Source organism: Petaurus breviceps, unplaced genomic scaffold, assembly GCF_028583685.1.
Source record: "Petaurus breviceps papuanus isolate PSGF00001 unplaced genomic scaffold, PetGlider_PUasm1.0 207, whole genome shotgun sequence".
In the NCBI taxonomy this organism is placed as follows: Eukaryota; Metazoa; Chordata; class Mammalia; order Diprotodontia; family Petauridae; genus Petaurus; species Petaurus breviceps.
Genome location: NW_027185850.1, coordinates 35,822,427 through 35,838,678, shown reverse-complemented (window position 1 = coordinate 35,838,678; position 16,252 = coordinate 35,822,427). Strand labels below are relative to the sequence as shown.

Genomic DNA, 16,252 nt, shown 5'->3' with positions numbered 1-16,252 from the left:
GCTGGATTTCAGCAGAGGTCCTCTGACACAAGAGCACGTGTTCTTTCTACTGTATATCACATGGCTTCCCTTTAGGCATGGGTAAGAGCTCAAGTACCATGCTTAGCCCCACCATGAGATGTATAGAAAGGACTATTGTGGGGAGAGAAGTATGCTGGGAATGGAAAAAGTTCTCATTTTTTGCTTGGAAACCCAGGATTTTAACTTATACAGCAGGATGGAACCAGAAGATACAAGGAGGCAGATTTCTGATAGAAGGAAAACTTCCGAACAATTACAGTTGTCCCAGAGCGGAAGAGACTACCCCTTCAGTGGGTTTCCCCTTCAACCAAGGTCTCAGATCGGAAGGGAGTGGGAAAAGGAGCCCCGTGGGCAAATGGCGACATCCACAACTTTCTCTTTGTGTCTAGTGAAGGCTAAATAAAGAACTGAAGTTTTTTAGTAACTCTTTTGTGGCCCCCTGGGAAGGGGGGGGAGGGTAATGTGTGTGTGTGTGTGTGTGTGTGTATGTATGTTTGTCGGAGGGTGGAGGCCATGACATGACATGGAGGTGGGCAGAGAGAGAACGCTGTTTCGCCTGGCACAAGGAGGGTCCAGCCGCCCACTAACCCCCGGTACTGCCTCTCCGGTGATGCGTAGCTTTCTGCCACCACCTGCCCGTCTGCTGCTCGGAAGGCGCAAGGAGCCTGGGGAGGCACGTGGAGCGCCCCAGGAGGAGAGCAGCTGCGCTTTGTCTCCCGCAGCGAGTGAGTCACCAGCCCCCGCAGCCCCCAGGCCGGGCAGCTGCCCTCGTCCTCCCGGGCTGCAGCACGAACCGCGGCGGCGGCAGCAGCAACAGGGAGCTGGCTCCCAGCCTGCGCCGCCCCGTCGCCGCCGCCGCCGCCGCCGCTGCTGCTGCTACTGCTCCTTCCTCCTCCTCCTCCCTTCTTCCCCCCCTCCGCGTCCCCTCCCCTTCCCACACCCCCCACAGCGAACTTAGTCAGCGGTTCGCGCCGCCCGAAGCCCATTGGCCGCTGGAACGCGTCGCGTCACAATGGAGCCGGCTGGAGGCGGCGAGCCGGGCTGCGCTGGGGCTTCCCATTAAGCCACGGGGAACCGGGGAAAGTGCCGGGCGCAGGGCTCGCAGCCTGCTCGCCCGATCTCTAGCCTGCCTGCCTGCCCGCCCGCCGGCCCCGGAGCGGGCGGCCGCAGCTCGGCGGCGCGGCTGGGGGCCGGAGCCCTCCCAGGCTCGCAGGTAACCGGGAGCAGGGGGCCGGGGCTCGAGGCACGGAGGCGAGGTGGGGAAAAGGGAGGAGGAGAAGGGCGGACCACTGAGACCTGGAGCTGCGGCGGCGGCGGCAGCAGCAGCAGGTGGGTCGGCTGGGCAGGTGCTGCTGCAGCTACTTGCTGGTGTCTCACCTGGGTGCGCATGGGGCCTGCGGGCACCTCCCGCGAGTCTCACTCGGGCTGGGGTGCAGGGATGCGGCTGAGCTAGGGGAGGCCCCCTCCCCTCTTGGGAAAGAGTGCCTCTTCTCTAAGAACCTGAGGGGTTCAGTAGGAGGAGAAGAGCAGGTTATTAACCCCCAAAACGAAGGTCCTGGGACCGCAATCCTACCCTCCCCCAGCTTCCTAAGGTGAGATCCCCGGGACTGGGGTCCACTCGTCCGCTGCATCTTTGACCGGCGCAGGTGAGCTAAGCGCGGCTTTGGATGCTGCCCAGGTGTGGTCCCGCTCCCTGTATCCCGACCCAGGTCCTTTTTTGAAGATAAACAACTTCTGTTCTAGGTCTTAGTCGTCCACCCACAACTTGGTGAGGTTTGTGTTATTTTAATGTTTGTTGTTGGTATATGAGTGGTGCTAAGGAGCAGCCACTATTTATCACACATTAAAACCTCCGTGATTACTATAGAGTCCTGGCCCTTTACCTGCCCGCATCCCCAAAACCCTTCTGCTGCGGTTTTGCTGAAAGCAGGTGCCTGGGGGTCAGAAGAAAAAGCTTGGTGTTGGCTCACAGCCCTGTGTCCTCAACTGACTTCCCAAAGTCCATAGGTTGTCTTTAGGTTCAGATGATACTTGTACATAACTTGCTTGTTCATAAAAAAAAGAAAAAAAAAAAGCTTTCATGGATTCATCCTCTTTCTTTCTAAAGTCTTCAAAAGTGTGCCCGTAAACCGGTATCTGTAAGAAATATTAAGGCCATATCCTTTGAAACCAAAATAGACAGCGTACCCAATATATTCTAAGAACAGGACCTCAATAGTCCAATGTTCCAAAGCAAATCATTCCCTCTCTCCCATCACCACTCCTATTTACCATTTCAGGACACAAAAGCAGTTTCACTGTAATATAAGTAGGGAATATCACAAAGACTTCCAGTTGTTCTACAAGCAACCCTTTACACCCTAGACACTCCAAGTAAAAACTGATCAGTTTGGATTGTGGTTGCTGAATGGGCCCTGGCTAGAATCCTTGAAACTCATTTCTATCCTCTGGGCCATTCCTTGGACTGAGAGTAAGGTGACAGCTGATTCAAGGCTTTCAGTGCTATCTGTGAAAGCTTAAATTTATTTTAGCTAAAGGGTCAGCTGCTGGTTCAGACAGCCCAGGAGCACAAATGAGGAGCTAATCAGTTGAGCTCCAATAGTCTCCTAGATACCTTCTGTATTTTACATTATCATTCAAAATAACCACTTAATAACAAATTAGCCCCAAACTCCACAGCTGGTGGAAACCAGACCTGTTTTTAGAATTGGAAAGATGTTCTAACATGTCTATCCTTAAGATGAATTTTCATTATCACATTTTATTGGCTGATTGTGGCTGACTGGTTGCCCTTTAAAAGGGAGGGGATTCTTCATTTGAGCTCTTTCAGTTGCCAGGATTCTCAAAAGGAGGGCACTGACACAATAAAAACCTTCCTGTTCCAGCAATAGAGACACCAAGTTGTGTTGGTATTTAAGGTCTCCTGTTTATCTGGTACTGATCTGAAATGAGCAACATTTTTGCTTGTCTAAGAACCTAGGAGAAAATTGAAATATCTAAATATCTGAAATTCTCTGATGCCTGACCAGGCACATCCTTTCTATTAATTTGGCCTGAGTATTTGTCATCAGGGGCTTGTGTCATTTCCTTGGTGTGGGTCTAGAAATAACTGTGTTTACACTTTACTTATGTTCTTTGTATTTTTTCATATTTTCAAAGACACCAAAGACCAGTTCAACTACACTCCCTGGTATAGATTTAGTTTCTTATAAATGGATCCATCCAGTCACCTATTTTCCCTTCTCCAGTCCCTCTCCAGCATATATGCCTGTTGAAGAAACTGATAGGATTAAAAGTGAAAGCATTCTTACTGTAGGTTTCTGGGAGGTTGTTTTCAATCTGCTTTCACATTTCATGTGCTTCCCCAACTGAGGAGCACACAGGATAGTTCCACAGACTGAATTTAGATTTTTCCCTGACTGGATTGAAGTTACTAGACCCATCGGGGTAGAGCTGAGTAGGCCTTCTAGATGGCATCAAATTTTACCAACTATGTTGTATGAAGAACTGTTGCTGTCATTTGAAACGTTGTATCTCCTCCCCCCAAACCCAGCCCTATTCCTGTCTAGGACACTTAATTTTTTTTACCTTGTATGTTTCTTTTAGTTACATGGGGTTTTTTTTTGTATGTTATCTTCCCCATTGAACTTGTGGACAGGGACTATGTTTTTTTGTTTGTTTGTTTAGCATTCTCAAAGCTTAGACTAGTGCCTAGCATATAATAAGTGCTGAATAAATCGTTGTTGACTTGACCCAGTTTCTCAACATCAAATTCAGTGTCCCTTTTTCTTACTTCCCATACCCAATAAGATGTCAAGTGGATTCTGGGATACTAGAGCTAGATCTGGAAGGGACCACAGAGGCCACATCTAGTTCAACCTTCTCATCTTATTGATGGCTCAGGCAGGTTAAGTGTCTTTGCCCCAGGTCACATGTGCAGTAGATATCTGAGACAGGCTTTGAATGCAGATCTTGTGCCCAGAGAGCCAATGCTCTTTCTACCAGATCGTGCCCAAACATGTCTTCCATCTGTCCCCTTTTCTCCACTCCCACTCCAGCCACTCTTGTTCAGGCTCTTTTCCTCTCACCTATTACAACAGTCTCCTAATTTGTCTCCCTGACTCAAGTGTGTCCCAATCTCCGGTTTCTCCTCTACAGTGTGGATCTACACAGCTGCCAAAGTGATAGTCTTAATTCACATACAGACTTCTTTCTGGCATTTGAAGCCCGTCAGTGCCTGGTGCCACCCCACTTTTCCAGACTTAATCTATCGAACTCACGTTATATAGTCCAGTCAACCTGGCTTCCCTCACACATGACATTCCATTTTGTACAGATTACATGAGCCCCAGATTTTGGCTTGGCTTGGTGTATCCCCTTTGCTACCTCATTGGTTTCGAACTTATTGCCCTGCCTGTATCTCGGTAGTAAAACTGTGGCTATGGTCTGCTAATATCAAAGGAAGAGAGTCACCATCGATTGGCAGGCAGCAAGGTTCCTGAAGTATCCAGTTCTAGTGTTTCCCCCACCAGTTTGGTGTCAGCTGCAACTGTAGAGAGCCTCTACTTCCCCCAGCTACTTGGCCTTAGGCAAAAATCTTAAAATAGGTCCAATTTCTTGGTTCTTCACTCTCTGTACTGCTCTCCCACCTCCTAAGGCTCTTCTCCCTGGGCTACATGTGCTCTTGTGCTGTCTTGAGCTGCATGTTTAAAATTGGTTCAGTCACATTCTCTGGGGCTCAACCTCTTCATCTGTCAGGTGGGAACAGCAATCCCTACTTGCCCACCTTGTTCATAGAGATCGGCTGAGTACTGAATAGGGTCAGTGGCTATTGTGGAATATTGTGGTCTGCCATATTGCCCAGGGCTAGGAAAATACGTTAGTCCTTTCCGCTCTCCTTATGGGCAAAATCTGCCTGAATCTACTAGTAAAGCCTAGTGATTACTGTTTTTCCTGTCTGTCTGTCTCTCCCCCCCCCCTTTCACACACACACACACACACACACATACACACACATACACACAACATGAGTTGTAAATTTCACAGAATACTATACATACACGATCTCCTTCCAGCATTTCTGTGCTATGGCTACAAAAATGGATTTGTTTTTAACTTATTTTACAGATGGGGAAAGTGAGATACAAAGAGCTCTCATGCACACAGTTGATAAGAGTAAAAGGTGGAGGTTTGAACCCAGGTCTTTCTGACTCAAGTCTAATGTTCTATTCCTATACAACAATGTCGGATTCTACTTAGCATAGCTGTAAAGTAATGAGATTATTTGAACAAGCACCCCAGCACTTATGGAACCAAAAGAGTGTTGTCTTTCAAATGTTCTCTTTGGGAGGCTATACATTTACTCTGATGATGCTGCCACTGCTTTAACTATTTTTAGCCATCTTCTTTTAGAATAGTCTTTAGAAAGATCTTGCACGTCATGCCAGAAAAAAAAAGTGGTCTCATTATAGTCACTGCCCCCTTTTTTTAACCAAGATTTTTTTTTAACACAGATGGATGATATTCACCCGATTTTGCTAAAACTCAAAGTTCTTTCTGTGTCTCTCTTTGTTTCTTTCTCTTTTTTCACTCACACACACACACACACACACACACACACACACATCCCTCCCACCCCCTGCAAAGAATGAAGACTGCCACCCTTCAGAATATTCAGAAGCATTATGGCAGGCTCCCAAGGCCTTCCCTGTTATAGCTGGGAATAAAGCTTATAGTTTTCTTTACTTAACCTCATAATCTGTCTTCCTTCCCTTCAGCTTCCAATCTCTTCTGGAAATTGCTTTTAGATTACTCATTCCCACTACCCTCATGACATTCATCCAATGGTTCCAACCCCCTTTATAGGATAAATGCTCACATTTCTTCGATTAACAAATTCAAGACCACTGTGATCTGACTTCAGCCTTCTCATTCCATCCTTATCACCCACAAATGTACTATGTAAATCTTCTGCTCCTGGTTAAGTGTGATACACTTTACTGCCCCATCCCCAACACACCATCTGTTTTCATTCCTCTACTTTTGTTCAAGATGTTTTCACTCCCCCACTCTTCTCTGTCCTCTCTTGCTCACTCTAGAATAAGTAACGTTCCCTCCTATTCAACCTGTCAAAAATCCATGATGATAAAAGAAATGCCATCCCAGCTAAACATGACCTCTTCTCTCAATTATTGAATACCTAATGTTTTACCCACATTTGGAACTGTTTCTTTGAGGTTTGTCGTGTGTGTATTTGTGTATGGGTGCACATACATGCACCTGCAGGAGGTCTTGGGTTAAGTCCCCAACTCATGAATGGATAGTGTTGCAAAAGTCACTCTGTAATATGATTGCTTGGAACATGAAGTGTGTTCCCCACACCATCCCATAAAAATAATATTGTAAATGGTGGTTAAATTCAGGCTAATCCCACAAAAGCCCATTTAATCTATAATATGTTTGAATTTTGACTGAGGATGAGAATGGCTAAATTTGGAAAGGTTCACCATCAGAGAGCTGACTGCAGTATGATTTTTTTTTTTACACACATAGGATAATAGATAGAGACAAATGCAATTTTATACACCACCTAGACCAATAGTATGAAACTCAGGTAGAAATGGGGGCACTAATTTATACTGAAGGATCCTTGTGGGCTCCATATTGACTTAGTTGTAAAATGTAACATTGTATTTTTATTTATTTAACTAAATGTTTCCCAATGATATTCTTATCTGGTTCTGGCTACACTGGGAAGTCTCATGGGCCACATGTAGCCTTATTTGAGACCTCTAATCTAAACCAATCACTTTTTTCATTTTTGGGGTAAAGAAATTAAGCCCCTAGAAGGTAAAATGACTTGTCCAAAGCCACATAGGTAGTTAGTGGCAAGCAGAGACTTGAACCCAGATCATCCTGCTCTAGGACTCATGCATCTTTAGAGGCGTAAGGGGGCTGTCATCAAGCACCGGTGGAGAATGTAAGCACACAACTAAAATCAGATAGTGTTAAATATTTAAAAAGTGGTCATACTATACTAACACTAGTAATTTGGATTCTGAGTCTTCAGAGCCAAGGAACTTGGGGCATAATCAGGAGGAGGAAGAGAATTTCCTCCCTTTTTTCTGAGATGGCATCACAGGCAGCAAGGCATAGTGCTTAGGAAACTTGAAAGGCCTGGGTTCAAATGTCGCCTTATTGCACATCAGCTATTTGTGTTACTCTGAGCAAGTCACTTAACCTATATATGCCTTAGTTTCCTCTGAGAACTTAAAAAAAAAAAGTTAGACTGGGCCTCTAAGCCCCCTTTGAGCTCTAAATCTGTGATCCTATTAATTCTGCTACAGGGTTAGCCTGAAGCAGACTGTTCTTTATCTTGGCCACTCATCAGCCAGCCTTGATGTGCACATTTCCTCCTCCTGCCCTTCTTCCTAGGCTCCCAGAGCTTTCCAGCTGCCCTAAGCTATTTCTAAGCATGTGTGTGTTTGTTTGCATCCTCACACCTAGCTAGATAAGTCCCATTATTTGTATTAACATTTCTTTGTATAACTTGGCTCAGTAATATTTGTCTTGCTTTCTCATGGGGCTATTAAGAAAATGAAATGAAAAACTCCTCCCAAGTTCCCATTTAATTTCTTATGCCTACCCGTGATACATGGAAACTTTCATGTGATACATGGAAACTTTCATGGAGAAAGTCGAGATGCAGAAGGGATAACTGTAACATGCATTGATAAAAAAAAGTTCAGTGGAATTGCTGTGTTATACTTGTGTGTTCAGGCAGTGAAAATACTTATAAAGAAGAGATTAGGTAAATTATCCACACAGGAAGGTGTCAGAGCACCAGAGGGGATGGACTTAGGTCTCACTTTTCTCATCTGTAAATAAGGGGGTTTGGACCAAAGGATCGATCAGGTGCTTCCAACTCAAAATCCTTTAATCTGCTGATTAGCAGCAGTCAGGGTCAAGAAGCCGATTAGAGTATTTAGTGCTGGAATGAACCAGAAGAATCTTCCTGGTGCCTCAGCTCATTTTACAGATGGGGAAATTGAGATTCAGATGTACCTTCTGTGTAGTGATGCCTTTACTGACAGCTTACCTAGTTTAAAGGAAAAAAAAAGGTCCTCTCACCAGAACTGCCAGAAAGATCATTATAATGCCTTACATTTGTATAGCATTTTACCAATGCATAATCATATCCGCTACTGAATTTGTTCCATACCAGCTCTTCGAGCTAGGTGGGACAGGCATTGTTTTCTATACTATGCAGATGAAACTGAGACTCATGCTTTCACGCAGCTTAGGATGGGTAGTATACCAGCCCTAGGACCCTGATGAGAAAGGCACCAGCACGTGGGAGATTGGAAGAATGGAAAAGAAGGGAAGTCTTAGCAAGCAGAAGACACATTTCATTTTGAAAAATCTTGCCTAAGGTTAATTGTATAAATGAAGGTTACCCCTACTGTGTTTCATTTCTCCTGCTCCCCTAGACCCAGACTCTAGGGTAGTATCATTAACATAGTTGAACTACTTAAATATTAAATACTACAAGGATTTGTGCTGTTTGCAGTCTCTTTATGCTCTTTTGGCAAGTTTTCATGTGTCCAAAACAAATTGATCACACAGTAGTTAACTTTTCCAGTGATGATCTCCCAATTTAGCTAAGCTGGTCCTTAGACATGTCAGGGTGGCATCGTGGGGAATAGGTAGCATTTGATTGGGGGTTTGAAGGAAAGAAAGGATGTCAATAGATAAGAGCTAGTGTTTGTATAGCACATTAAGGTTTCACAAAATACTTTACAAATGTCACCTGATTGATTCTCACAATAACCTTAGGAGGTGGTAAGTCTATTATTATCCCCACTTTAGGATAAGGAAACTTAAATTGACAAGAGTTTTAAGTGACTTACCCAGAGTCACACAGTCAGCAATTATCTGGGGCTGGTATTTGAACTAGGCTCCCCCTTCCTCCAAGACAGTATTCTAGCCCACAGATGAAGAGAAAGAGAGGAAGAGAAGTTCATTTTAGGCATTTAAGAAGACATGTGTGAGTAAGGAAAGGGAAGTGGGGAAAGAGAAAGATGAGGAAGAAGGAGGTGTAGTAGTAATCCAATTTGAAATGTAGTCGGTGTGAAATAGAGCATGAAGGTGAGAAATATACAAAGGCTGCATCTAGTCAAATTACAGAAGAAAGGAGCCTTGGATGCTATGTTCATTAATTCTTTTTTTTTTTTTTTGGAGGGGGCAGGGCAATTGGGGTTAAGTGACTTGCCTAAGGTCACATGGCTAGTAAGTGTTAAGTATCTGAGGTCAGATTTGAAGTCAGGCCCTCCTGACTCCAGGGCCCGTAGCCACCACTAGGTTCATTAATTCTTAGCTAGCTATGGTCTTTCTTCATTTTTTCTTCATTTATTTATGCAGAAGAGTGCTTGGGCAGCAATGCATTGGGTGGTATTGAACAGGACTTGGGACAGGAGAGGAAGGGTCATAGCTTTAGAGCTGCTGGGGATGGCAAGATGCTAGGTCTAGAGTACCAAGTGACCCAAGAGACCATGTAGTCCATTCCCCTTATTTACAGACAAGGAAACATTGAAGTGAAGTGACTTGCCCATGGTCACAGCTGCATAAGTTTCAGAAGCAAGGCTAGAACCAGTGTTTTTAACTATAATAATCACATTTATCATGTCAAACAGCTAAATTGGCCTCACTTTGTTGATCTGAGAACAAAATAAAAAATGCATTGTAAAGATGCAGAAGGCATTCAAAAGATCTATGCTTCTGTGGCCTGAATAGCTGAGATTCTAATCCAGCCCTCGAAGAAATTGCAGCCCAAGGTTGAAATGATCTGTTTCAGGTCATATAATGGCAGAGGCAGGACCAGAAAGTCTTCTATCTTCCATTCTGGTGTTCTTTCCAACACATCATGCTACATTGCCTTATCTATTCTCAACTGGACCTTCATTGCTGAATGGCATCCCTTTTTTCCCCTACCTTTTTGGTTCTCTATTATACCTACCACAGTAGCTCATCTAAGCTGTCACAAACCTTCTGGTCTTTTCTTAAACCACCTGAGCTACTTCCTGCACCCCTTACTCTTAGAATAGGGTTTTGTTACCTGGAATCTGTCCATTTGTTTTTAAGAATATTTTGATCACTTATAGATCATAATGGGTCTTCGTTGTAAGCCTATGTATTTTATTCATTTAAAAAACTTCATCCTGAGAAGCCCAGAGGTTTCACTAGACTGATAAAGGAGTCCATGACACAAAAAAGCTGAGAAATCCTTCGTTAGAAGTTCTTGTCTCTTAAGTTCATAAGAACACCTATCTCTAACTTATAAAATCATCCTCATTCCCTGCCCTGCTCCATGCATACACATCGACACTTTCTCCCATTTTATATTTATAAGTGCCAAAGTGTGAAATGCTTTACGTTAGAGCTGCCAAAGTCAGTGACCTGGGAGTCATTCCATACTGTCTTGGCAGACATGGGAGGTTAAAAAAAAAGACTGAATTATTATAGAGCCACATTTACCAAAGTGTGCTCTATGGAGCCCTGGTGTTCAGTGTGTTATGAATGTGAACAGTCTATGGGAGAATTTCAACATTGGCAGCATTTTCTTTTTTGTATATTGCTATTAAGTCTGAAATGATGTGTAGAGGACAGAATAGAATGTGGTCTTTTTTTTTTTAATTTGAAAATTGGTTTATTTTCCTTTATTTTGAACTAAAATTTTCCTGACCCTCCTCTTATCTTAGGGGGTATTCCATACTTCCAGCCTTCTCAGACCAATATTTCTGAGTTGTATAAAAATAATTCAAATCCAGAAGTGTTCCTTGGCCAAAGTAGTTTAGGAAAGACTGGTAGAGAGCCATTGTCCCCTTTTCTTGTGGGTCCATTTTATTCTGTTCAGAATATAAAACTTCAATAATTTGTATCTAGCTCACTCATTCTTTTTCCTAGTTAGACATTATAGTCAGACATTATAGGAATCAGTAAAGTCAACTATCATTTGGTTCCCAAGTATTTTTGATGTTTTCAGGGAAAAACATGACCAAAGAAAGAACTGAGTGTGGGCAGAGGAAGGAAAAATGGCAAAGAAATGGCATAATTAGACAGATCTTGAGAGGGAATGAGAGAGTTGTTTTTTTCTATTCCTTTCATAGAGTCCACAGTTAATCTCTTTAAGAGAATGGAGAGTATCTGATGGCTTTGCAGGCAGGATGCTTACTCTGCAGCTGTAGATGCATCTGAGGGCCTTGAAGGGACTTGAAGTGGGGAGTGAGTTCCTGAATTTCAGTGACTTTCATCTGAAAATGAAACATGAGGTGTCCTCCCCGCCCCCCCAACCAGCCGATTTCCTCTTGGGCAGAATATGCACATTTTTTATCCAAAAATAATACTTGGAAGATAAATTTGTTAACTTCAAGAAAGCATTCATTGTATCTATTTATCTTCCCAAGCACACTTCCTTTACAGATGTCTTTAGTATTTAGCCTTTCGAAAGTAAAGAATCCCAAGCAGCACTCATCTCTTTTTAGCGCAGTGAGGCACATGTTTCCCAAAAGTGGGTACAGCTTAATCACACGACTGGCATTTTGAAGAATACAAATGGAAGCAGGCCTTTCTTGAAAAAAAAAAAAAAAAACCACGTCCGACACATCCATGCCTGCCTCAAGCCGAACCCACTCTTCCTTACCTCTTGTACTGGTTGATTCAAATCAGAACCAATGTAGATTTGATTAAAGGGACTGAGTTGTCAATGTAACCTTAAAAATTTGAGCTTTGTTATTGCCACTTTAAAAGGAAAGCAGAGTCAGATTTCCATGTTGGTTTTATGTATGTTGATGTCCTTTCACAAATTTTGCTGCTCTGACAACTGCCTGTCACATCGTTGAAGTGGCCAAAGAATCAACAATAAAGTGAGGGACAGTTGGTGTCATAGTGGATACAGCACTGGCCCTGGGGTCAGGAGACCTGAGTTCAAATCCAGCTGTGTGATCCTGGGCAAGTCACTTAACCCCGATTACTTCACAAAAAAACCCCCAAACAAAACAAAAACAATAAAGTGAATTCAGCACTTGGGATACAAGATAAAACCCAGCTCTTAGCACATCCCTTAAATCCAACTGTCTTTTAAACTTCACTGTTTAATGGCACTATCATTCAACTTCCTCAAGTTAACCTTAGTCATCTTAGTGTTATCCTTTTATCTTCCTTATCCTTTACTTTTGATATCCAATCAATTGCCAAGTTTTGTCAGTTATGTTTGAAAACACCTCCCATCTCTGTTTCCTTCTCTCCTTTCACTTGCTTCAGACACTTATCGCCTCTTGCCTGGTTTATTTCAGGGGCTTCCTAAATCATCTCTACCTTGTTTTCCTTTTTCTTTCCAATCCAAATTATTTTTCATTTTATTTTTTATTCTGAAATTAACACCAAATAAAATGAACATTTCCATACATATATATAGTAGAATAAAAAAGAGGGTTGCTTGTGCATGAAATTGCAAATCCTTATACAAAGTTGCTTTTAAATGTATAATAAATTCAACCTATAATTATCAAAGTTATCCTACTTGTCTGTGATTTCTCTGACCTTATATTCCCTTTTGTGCATTTAAAAAATGCTCCAATGACCCTATTTCCTTTTTTTTTCTTTCCTTTTTTAGTGATTTTATAGATATCTCCCTTTTTCCTCCCACTCCTTCCCCACTAGAAAAAGAAAAAGAAAAAAGAAAACCTTTATGAGCAAGCACAGTCAGACAAAACAGATCCCCACGCTGGCCATGTGTGACTTACAAAAATGTGTGACTTACTCTGCACCTTGAGCTCATCAATTTTATTATCAGGAGGTGGGTAGCATGTTTCCTCTTGGGACTCTGGAGTTATAGTTGGTCACTTTTGTTGTCGTTTCCCACCTGGCTCCTCTGCTGAACTTCATAATCCCAAAAAACTCATCATCTTGAAACTTAACACCTCCTCGGCTTCGCCTACCCCTGGGTAGCAAAACTAACAGTACAATGACTTCATCTGAAAGTGCACGCAACATTCCACACCTGTAGTACCCCCCCCACCCTCTTGATTTGTTTTTAAATTAAGTGACAGAAATCTATTTTCTTTCCTACCTTCCACCCCATTGGAAAAAAAAAAGAAATGAAAAACAAACCCCTCACAACAAATATGCATCATCAAGAAAAAACAAAGTTCTTCATTGGTTATATATAAAACTATGTAAGATACATTCTGTACCCTAAACCTGTCACTTCTCTTACACTTTCTATGTCCCAGCTGTTAATGGAATTTAATATTTTATCTTGTACCTCCAGGCTTTTCTCCAGATGCCCAAAATATGCTTCTCTTTCACCTCTGTCCATTAAAATCTGTAACCTTTTCCCAGGCTCATCCTAGGACCACTTTCAAGTTTTTATTGATTCCTCTTCCTCCTGCTACTACCCTCTCCACCTCAAGTAATGTTTTCTCCCTTCTTAAATTATCTTTATATATATTTTTGTATATATGTATATGTGTGTGGGGCGGCTAGGTGGTGCAGTGAATAGAGCACCGGCCCTGGAGTCAGGAGGACCTGAGTTCAAATCCAGCCTCAGACATTGAACACTTATTAGCCACGTGACCTTGGGCAAGTTATTTCATCCAAAAAGCAGAAACAAAAAATGTATATGTATATGTGTGTATGTAGAGATATAGACAATATATTATATATGTATGTATATATGCACACACATACACATACATATGTGGGTGTATACACATAGTCTATATATATGTATGCCTATGCACATGTATGTATATTTATAATTATATAATATAGCTATACATAAACACATGTTGTACCCCTCTAGTAGGATGTTGGATCCCTGGGGGCAGAGATGACTTTGTTTTTGTGTTTGAATCTCCAGTGCCAAACATAGTTCCTTGTACTTAAATATTTTAATTGAATTGATTTTTCATCCAAACTTCCCTCCAGTGCTTCTAAAACTCCTACAGATTGAATCGACTGGATTCAGTCCTTTTCCTGCACGGTTAGACATAGCTTTTGGCTCACTTTTTCCCTTGTGCCTTTTTTGGGGGTATTTCTAGCCTGCTGTTCCATCTTTGTGCCTTGTTACTATGGCGATAGGCACCATAGAAATAGAGAACAAAGCAGATGGAATATATGTTCCCAACATGTTTTACAATTCTAAAAAGAGATCAGGTTTTTTCGGCATGACATGTTCTTTCTCGGTGGTATCACTAGACCGGTGTAGCTGGATATAGCTGCTTTAGAGCACAGGCATAATTGGGATAGTGGGAAACCCCTGGCAGAACCACCTCACCCTTCCCCTCAGGATGCATAGAAGTGACTAGAGGATTGCTAAGTACTGACTTTTCCTCCTTTACCCATTGAAGGAACCCAAGTGCTCAGCCACCTGGTCCTACTGGGGCAGTGATGCTGTGGAATTTGGACTGGCTGTGAGATTCACCAACTTCCCTTCTCTCCTCCCATTCTCTATCATCCTGTTGCTCATGTTTTGTCCAATTGTGAGCAAATGAAGACCATTTATTAACTTGGGCCCTTCCCCTCTCAGACATCTGTGTTCCTTTAGTGAATCAGATCAACATTATTGACTATAGGCCTGGCTCAGGATTTTTATAGACCTGGTAAATTACTAATAAGTTTTGGCTAGAGCCATGATTTCTGCTCATTTTGGAATCTGATGAAATATTTCTAAGGGGCTGGGGAAAGTTACAAAGAAAGGCACCATCTTGCTGAAAGGCTGGGTGGAGATTAATTACCCACAAGTAACTTTTCTAGAAGTAACCTGAGCAATTTTATACTCAAAATAGCAATCTTATTAATAGTTTTCCTTATTCATCAGAAGCACAATGCTTCAAGAACCCCGTGAATGTTAATGTGCAATGAGTGATCTTTTAGTAAGATTTTATGAACGCGCCTCTTTTCTATAATATTTCATTCACTTCCTTTTGTTTTCTAGATGTACTTTTTTTGGGGGGGGAGTAAGTTTTGAATTTATTAAATTTAACATATCTTTTAGGGTTTATGGGATCGCTTGAAGTTTTAAATCAGTTACAAAAATGATTTTTCGATAGAGGGTACTTCATTTTTGGAGTTGCATGTGTGTATGGTGGGTTGGGTAGTGGAGATCTCAAGCAATGATCTCAGGGAGCCCTAATGTAGAAACTCCCTTCATGCTGATGCAAATCACTCCCTCTTCTGCAGCTTCTCATTCCATAGTTGACTGACATACCGGCTAGTAGACTGAAGTGGAATTCTATGAAGGGGATTTTAGCTCAGGGGCACTAGGTCAATGAGAAATCATACCTCAAGTATGTGTCGCAGGTGGGATTTGAACCCAGATCTTGCTGATACCAAGGTTTACTCTCCAAAGCAGGAGCTCCCAGACTTTTTCTGTTCCCTTACTTCTTGGCTCTAGGTACAACCTTCCTTCCCATGCCCCTTATTCAATACAAAAGGATATAAAAATTCCAGAATTTACCATGCATACCTACAAGAGAAAGTAGTTTAATTTAAATTGGGTAATGTAGTTATTTCTCAGCTGTTTCCCATAACCTTTGACAAGCTTCTTGTCCCCCCTTTTGGTATACATACCCTGAGATGGAAACCCTTAACAAAAAGCAATTCAGGTTTAAAAAAAATGGAAATTAATGTGAAGTAGGTTGCATGTCTCTTCCAGAGTGAGAGCAAGAAGGAAAGGTTCTCAGGGTCCCATCAAACTCTTAGGTCTGTAACTCAGCATGTAGCACCTTTGCTCTTACTTGGGGAGGCTACACTGGGACTGTTTAGGCATTGACTTGCCACCAAAATCTCTTTGGAATCATCTGGCCTGTCCCAGCACTTTGCTTAATAAACCACTTAGAAATCTACTTAGCATCTCAGTGCTTCTGTCTCCCCTGGGCGACTTTTCTTCCTTGTTGAATGAATGAAGCAGCCTGAGCTCGGCAGTGGGAGGCAGGAACAGGGAGTACTGAGAGTGTGGGCTTCGCTGGGCACAAGAAATTTAACCCTGTTGCTGCTGAGCTTCATATGTTTGGAGGGTGGTTTCTGTTTGTGTAGTTTTGTTTTTGTTTCTCAGGACACTGAGTGCATGGATTAGGAGTCCTGTTTTTAACATGCAAAGACCTGGATTTCTGACTATTTATTCTTTTATCTTTCTTTGTATCCTCAGTTGTTAGCATAGTTCCTGCTACGC

The 16,252-nt window shown here is 42.5% G+C and overlaps 1 protein-coding gene across 2 annotated transcripts in view; it reads left to right on the top strand.

Moving 5' to 3' along the window:
- The first annotated feature begins 1,141 nt into the window (after positions 1-1,141).
- LOC138165103 (volume-regulated anion channel subunit LRRC8B-like) overlaps positions 1,142-16,252 on the top strand; it is a 97,121-nt gene continuing 82,010 nt past the window's right edge. For both annotated transcript variants that reach the window (XM_069093276.1, XM_069093272.1), the window contains exon 1: positions 1,142-1,234. The gene's annotated coding sequence lies outside the window, so the exon portion shown is untranslated. The remainder of the gene's footprint in view (positions 1,235-16,252) is intronic.